Here is a 6,872-nt window from a genome sequence, read left to right as displayed (position 1 = left end):
GGCCGGGGCGGCGGTGAGAGCGAAGGGGGTGCAGAGCTTTTTTGGGGGGGTTGGGAGTGTTCTAAAATTGGTGTGGTGAGGCATGCACAACTCTGGACGCCCCGAGCACCATCGAGTTGCATGGGGTGAAAGGGTGGCTTGTAGGGTGTGCGAACTGGGGAGGGGGAGGGCCAGGGAGGCAGCCCAGGCTGTGCGGGCCCCTGGGTAACAAGCAGGGCTGAGACGACCCAGAGCAGGACGAAGCAGGTAGGGGCGGTGGACGTGGAGGACGCTGAACACAGGGGACTGCGAATGGACCCCCAGAATCCGTCCTTGCCTCTTTCCGACACCAGGGCCACAGTCCACTGGCTGGGACCTCATTTCCCAGCCACTGGGTTCTGCACCACACGCAGGTCTCATCCCGCATCCTCAGAAGGCAGCCCAGTCTCCTTTCCTGGGGCAGAAGCAGGAACAGGCCGCAGGGACCGAGGCCAGGCAGGCAGTGGAGCGGCCTGGGTCTCCTGGGTGGACTCTGACGGCTGCCTGCGGGGGCCCCAGCAGCAGAGCCTCGCCTGGGCCCCAGTCTGCACACAGGCAGAGGAAGGGAGACCAGCAGCAGTTTCTGGCCGCTCGGAGAGGAAGGGGTGTGCGGCCGCTTACTTCTGACTCCCCCGCCTGGCCGACCTCGACCCACAGATGGCAGGTCACCTCCTACGGCGCTCTGGGACCGCGGAGCCAGGAGGCCCACCAGGCCCGCTCTGGTTGAGACGTGCTTCTTCTGGGCCTGGCAGCTTTCACCGCAGAAAACCTTTATTGTGCTTGTTTTAAAGGTCATATTTATAATTTCTCACCTGGCCGGCCTTTCCCGATCTGTAATTTGGCCCGGCACATCTCTGCCCTCCTGTGACTAATGCCCAGGGGCACAGAGCTTCCAACAGCTCGTCCTGAGGGCGGAGGGCAAGCAAATTGGCTTCTTTTGTTAAACCTTATGTTCCACACACTGTAACTTGGCTGCTTGTGGCCCCACTCACCCGCCTACGCGTCCTCCGGCACGCTGTGTGCCTGCTGGGGGATTCGCCTGAGCATGGCCGGCCCTTCGTCCTTTCCCTGGGATGGCATGGGTCACTTCTTTCCGGAAAGAAGATACAAGTTCTGACGTGGGGCCCTGTCTGTGCCTCGTGATTCTGGGGGAGGCCCCGGCTCCAGGAGCCGTGGAATGAGACCCATCCGTCGACCAGAGCACAGACCCTGAAGGGTGTCCATGCGGCGAGGGCTGAAAAATAAAAAATCCTGAGCATAAGGCACCACCATGGCGCTGCCTCCGCGGTGGGGGAGAGAACCTCGAGCTCCACGCAGGCTTTCCCACTGATACACAGGAGAAGAGACAGGGGGCCCAGTCGCCCCCGGCCCAGCCACCGCCGCTCCTGGAGGACCCAGAGCAGCAACAGAACCAGACGCGGCAGGGCCCCGGCAGCGCTCAGCCCAGCGTTCTGAAACGACCAGGACGAACACGCTCGGGGCTCTAATGCAAGGACGGACAGGCAAGGTGAGCAGACAGAAGGAAGTCTGAGAAAACGGGAAGGAGGCGCCGGAGATCGACGACACTGGGACGGAAATGAAGAACGTCTTCGATGGGGTCGTCTGTAGAGTGGACGCGGCCGACGGAAGAATCTCGGCGCCTGAGGCCAGCTGGAGAGAAACGTCAAACCAGACGGTCTGCCTTCTCAGAGACCCAGCGAAACGCAGCAGAATGGCCAAGGACCGCGGGACAAGCAACTCGTGCATCAAGGGGACACCCATTTTGTCTATGAGTAAGCACTGGTTCTTTCATTGGGGATGCCCCTTGTTTCTCTTCCTTGACTGACGGGCCTGCCTTCAGCCTCCGCACAGGTGGGATAGAAGTGGCGAAAGTGGGCACCCTTGTCTGGCTCCTGGGCTGGTGTGACGCCCGCTGGGCCTACCTTACCGATGCCCTTCACCCTTGGGGCCGCCCCTTCTACTCCTGTCTTGCAGAAAGTTAACATCTAGGATGGATTTGGGGTTTTCTCAAATGCTTTCCCTGACTCCAGGTGATCGTCTGGCTTTTCTTCTTCAGTCTATTACTGCAGTGAGTTACATTATAGGACGATTTCCAGGTGTTAAACCGCCCTTGTATTCCTGAGATCGCTGCCATGTTGTCATGATGTATCAGCCCTTCTACATGTGGATGAGCTCGGTGTACTAAAAATTGTGTTGAGAATTTTGCATCTTGGTCACGAGGAATTCTGGTTTGGGGTTTTCCTGCAAGGCCTGTGTCTGATTTTGGTGCTAGCCTCACAAAATAAGCTGGGGAGTGCTTCCTCTTCTCTTTTCCAGAGGAGTCTGTGTAGAGATGAAGTTATTTCCTTCTCATATATTTGTAGAAATCACCAGTGAAGCCATCTGAGTCTGGAGTTTCTTCGTGGAAAGGCTTTTAACTTCTTTAATAAAGAACTATGTTGGGGGAAGGCGGCTGGGTGACTCAGTCAGTTGTGCATCTGACCACACTGTGTTGATGACTATATATTTGTGGTGTAGTTTGAGATCCGGGAGGTCGGTGCCTCCAGCTTTGTTCTTTCTCAAGATTGCGTCGGCCCCTTATTATACCTTTACTATCTGTAGAATTTGCAGTGACGCCAACTTTCTCATTCCTGGTATTGGCAATGTGTGTCTTCTCTCTCTTTTTCCTAATCAGTCTGACTGGGGGTTTATCAATTTTATTGGTCTTCCAAAAAAAAAAAATGAGCTTTTGTTCTTACTGATTTTCTGTGTTCTTTCTATTTTCTACGTCATTGATTTATTTAATGATGTTTATTTTTTCCTTGTTTTCTGCTTACTTAGAATTTACTTACTTTGCTCTTCTTTTTCTCATGTCCAAAGGTGAATGCTGAGGTCAGTGACTTCAGATCTTTCTTCCTTTCTAATGTAGCCATGGATTTCCCCTATATGCCGTGTTAGCTGCACCTGCAAAACATACGCTGCCGAATTTTTAATCTTCACTCAGATCAAAATACTAATGTTCCTCTTAATTTCTTCTTTGATACATGGGCTATTTATTTATTTATTATTTTTTAAAAGATTTTATTTATTTATTTGACAGAGAGAGACAGTGAGAGAGGGAACACAAGCAGGGGGAGTGGGAGAGGGAGAAGCAGGCTTCCCGCGGAGCAGGGAGCCCGATGCAGGGCTCGATCCCAGGACCCCAGGATCATGACCTGAGCCGAAGGCAGACGCTTAATGACTGAGCCACCAGGCGCCCTGATACATGGGCTATTTAGTTTCCAAATAACAGGGGGATTTTCTAGGTATATTTTTATTGATTTCTAATGTAATACTATTTTGGCCAGAGAATATAATTTGTATGATTTGAATCTTTTAGACCGTTTTCTGGCCCAAAATATGGTCTATGTTGGTAAATGTTCAGTGTGCACTTAAAAATACATATTTTACTGTTGTTTTCTGTGTCGGTCAGATTACATTGCTTGGGTCGTGTGTGCCCTTACTGAGTTCCCGTCTGTCCAGCTGAACGTTGATGGGAGGGTTGTGGTCTGACACATTCTGTTCCAAGTGTTCCGAAGCTCTATAACTGGACATGTAAACTTGTAGGGTTCTTATGTCCCCTTAATATGTTTATCCCTTTATCATTTTAGGGAGACCAACTTCACCCTGGCGGTATTAAGGCTGACCCTGCCCAGTGGTCCACTCGGGGTCCTGTTGGTCATGTGGATTTTTGCTCTGACTGGTGGGAATAGTAACCGGTCCAGACCCTGGGTGGGCTAGTGGTATTACTCTGTAATTCCTACAAATGGTTCTTTCCCAGCCTCGGGCAGTTTTATCCCATGTGTTTGCCACTCTGTCCTCAGCCGAAGACCGCGGGGGATGTGCTCCTGGTATCATTGCTCTTTCTCCGTGTGGCTCCCCTCCCTGAACCCCACCCTGCCGGCTCCAAGTCTCCTGGCTCAGGGAGACCGCTGGTGCTCGCCTCAGTCACCCCTCCCTGCCCAGCAGCCCCGAAACCCTCTGTCGGCAGTGAGCAGGGCAGCCCTCGGGCTCACCTCTTGTTTCCTGTCTCACAGGAATGCTGCCCTGGCTGCCTGATGGTTGGGTCCTGAAAGCTGCTGCCTAAAACATTCGTGTGGATTGTTTAAATGCACATGTGTTGTTCTGCAGACATCCAGGTTATTGTTTCTCCCTACCACACGGCGTTCTGTATTGTATACCCATCACGCCGGGTTAATTCGTTCCTCTAAAGGTGAGTGATGAGGCCACCCGCTTCTGCTGCACAAACAACCATGCAGCAAACAGCCTGAACGCATTCCCTCATGGATCAGTGTGTGTGTTTCCAGAATGTGCCCTCAGGAGACGGCTCACCGGCACCGCTTCCCAAGCACGACTGCAATACTTTTCAGAGAGCGTCCAGCAGTCTGTCTTCCTACCACCAGAGCTTCCCATCACGATCCTCGCCTTGACCCGTGGCCCTTCCTCCCTAACTTTTACTATTCTGGTGAATGTCAAGTGGTGCCTCATGGTCATGTTATCTCCCTTATTATTAGCGAGTTTGGGTGCCCCTCCATACACCTGTCAAAGCTTTGAATCGCCAGTTCGAAACACCTGTTCCTTTACCTGCCTGGTCTCCTTTTTCGTTTTACAGGATTTTGCGACTTGCGGGAAGTATTTGTATATTGTCGGTACTAGTTACTTATTGGAGGTAGACATTGTAAACATGTGCATCCTTCACTTGTTACCCCTATCTGTAACGCAGAGAAGAAAAGCACGCCCTCCGTAGGACCGTCGTGCAAACTCGTGAGATGATATGCATCAAGCATGCAGAACGATACCTGGCACAGACTAAACACTCAAAATGTTATTTTAACATTATTATTTCTCAAGAATCCCACCCAAGACACCCAGAAAGTCCGTCCGGGGCTCCTGGGCACATTAAGGTGCCCCACAAATACTGAGACCCACATGTGCCATTGAAACCCGGACACAGAAAGGCCAGGGAGGGTGGGACTCCCGTGACAATGTGGCAATGGCCTGGGAGCAGTGATCCCATGGGCGGACACCACTCGGGTGACGCACGGGGCCGGGGCTCCAACTGTTGGCACTGGGTCTGTGAGACACCATGAGCCATCAGTCGGGGGAACCAGTGTTCACGTGACAGCTCCCTTCACGGAAATACAGTTGGCATCTAATTCTGCCAGAGGCGTGTTCTCCACCCTGCTCTGCTCATGAAAGCCCCATGAGGACAGCTCATTATTTCACCCGACTCCCCACTCTGGGTTTGAAAACCCCCTCTCTGGCCTGCCTCACTCTCTTTTTTTCCACCTTCTCGATCCCGGTCCCCTTCTCAGGGACATTTGGTCTGTGCCCCGACTCAGGCTGCGTGGTCTGCTGAACAATTTGCTCTCACGCTGGGTTTACTAAGTAGCTCCCCTCCCATTATAAGGGCCACCTCCCAACTCCTCAACTCCTGCTCACGTCTTTCCAGATGGATCAGAGCAGACGTAACAGCTCATCCTCATTTTATCCTTTCCCAAACATAACATAGATGTGGGATCCATCAAGTATCTTTTGGATCAATTCCATCCCAGCCAGGAATTGCTCTTTTGTTTGCCATAAAATAGGGGTCCAATTTAAATTTTTCCCCAAGTACAGCTAATTGTTTTAGCACACTGATTGAAAAAATTTTCCTTTCCCAACTGCTCAGCCAGGCCGGCATGCTTGTAAATCATTTCCATACCGTGTCCCACTGGTGAATCTGTCTATCCCCACATCAACACCAGAACCTCGATTGCTAGTTTTAAAATATTTTGACATCTCCTAGGACAGTTCCTTTCCATCTCTGCCTCCTTCTCGAATGTTCCAGCTATTATTCAGCCTGTGTTCTTCCATACACATTTAGAATCAGTTTGCTAAATTTCTTTTAAAAAGCCCTTCCGGGGTTTCAATGAGAATTTCTTTTGTAGGGCAATTTGGGGAAGAATTGATGTATTTCTGATACTGAACATTCCTATCCACGAATATAGTATATAGTTCTCAATTTATTCAGGTACTCTTTAATGTCTTTCAATAAAGTTTTATAATTTTTCCCTAACGATCTTTAGAAGGTTTTTTTTTTTTTAAGATTTTATTTATTTATTTGACAGAGAGAGAGACAGCAAGAGCAGGAACACAAGCAGGGGGAGTGGGAGGGGGAGAAGCAGGCTTCCAGCAGAGCAGGGAGCCCGACGTGGGGCTCGATCCCAGGACTCCGGGATCATGACCTGAGCTGAAGGCAGACGCTTAACGACTGAGCCACCCAGGGACCCCTAGACATTCTATTTTACAGAATTGTACCCTCCGGTGAGTGCTGGTATTTAATGCATGTGTAGGGCAGTCTCTGCATGCTCCAGATTCACCCTCCACCTTCATCTGACTTTTTTTGTGCTCCAGGAAGGGGACCTCTGCAAACTGGTCACCTGGTTGGGTTAATGGGAGACACCTGGAGATGTGTGTGTGTGGGGGGGAGTGTTGGAGTATTTATTTCCCCAGACCCCTCCCCCAGGCCTGGGGTTCAGGGGGGCTTCATTCTTCTGCGTAGGCTAAGCCTTTTGCTGAGGGAGCCTCTTCCCCTGCTCACTGCTGCCTCCCTCACCAAGCCTTGCTCCTTCACTTAACTCTGTTCCTCCTTGTAACTCGTCCGTTTATTAAAATTCCTCCAATTATCTTTGTGAGCATGCCATCTGTTTCTTGCTGGGACCCTGACTGATACAGTAATTGCCACCAGAAGTGGCCCCAGAAAACAGACTCTCAAAATGGGGTTCCAGGATCGAGTTGCTCGTCTGTTTGACCAGCACGGGGATAAAATCCTTGCCAGGGGGCACTTGAGCGCT

This window comes from Leptonychotes weddellii, chromosome 11 (assembly GCF_054177405.1).
Source record: "Leptonychotes weddellii isolate Sample4059 chromosome 11, ASM5417740v2, whole genome shotgun sequence".
NCBI lineage: Eukaryota > Metazoa > Chordata > Mammalia > Carnivora > Phocidae > Leptonychotes > Leptonychotes weddellii.
This window is presented reverse-complemented; position numbering follows the sequence as displayed.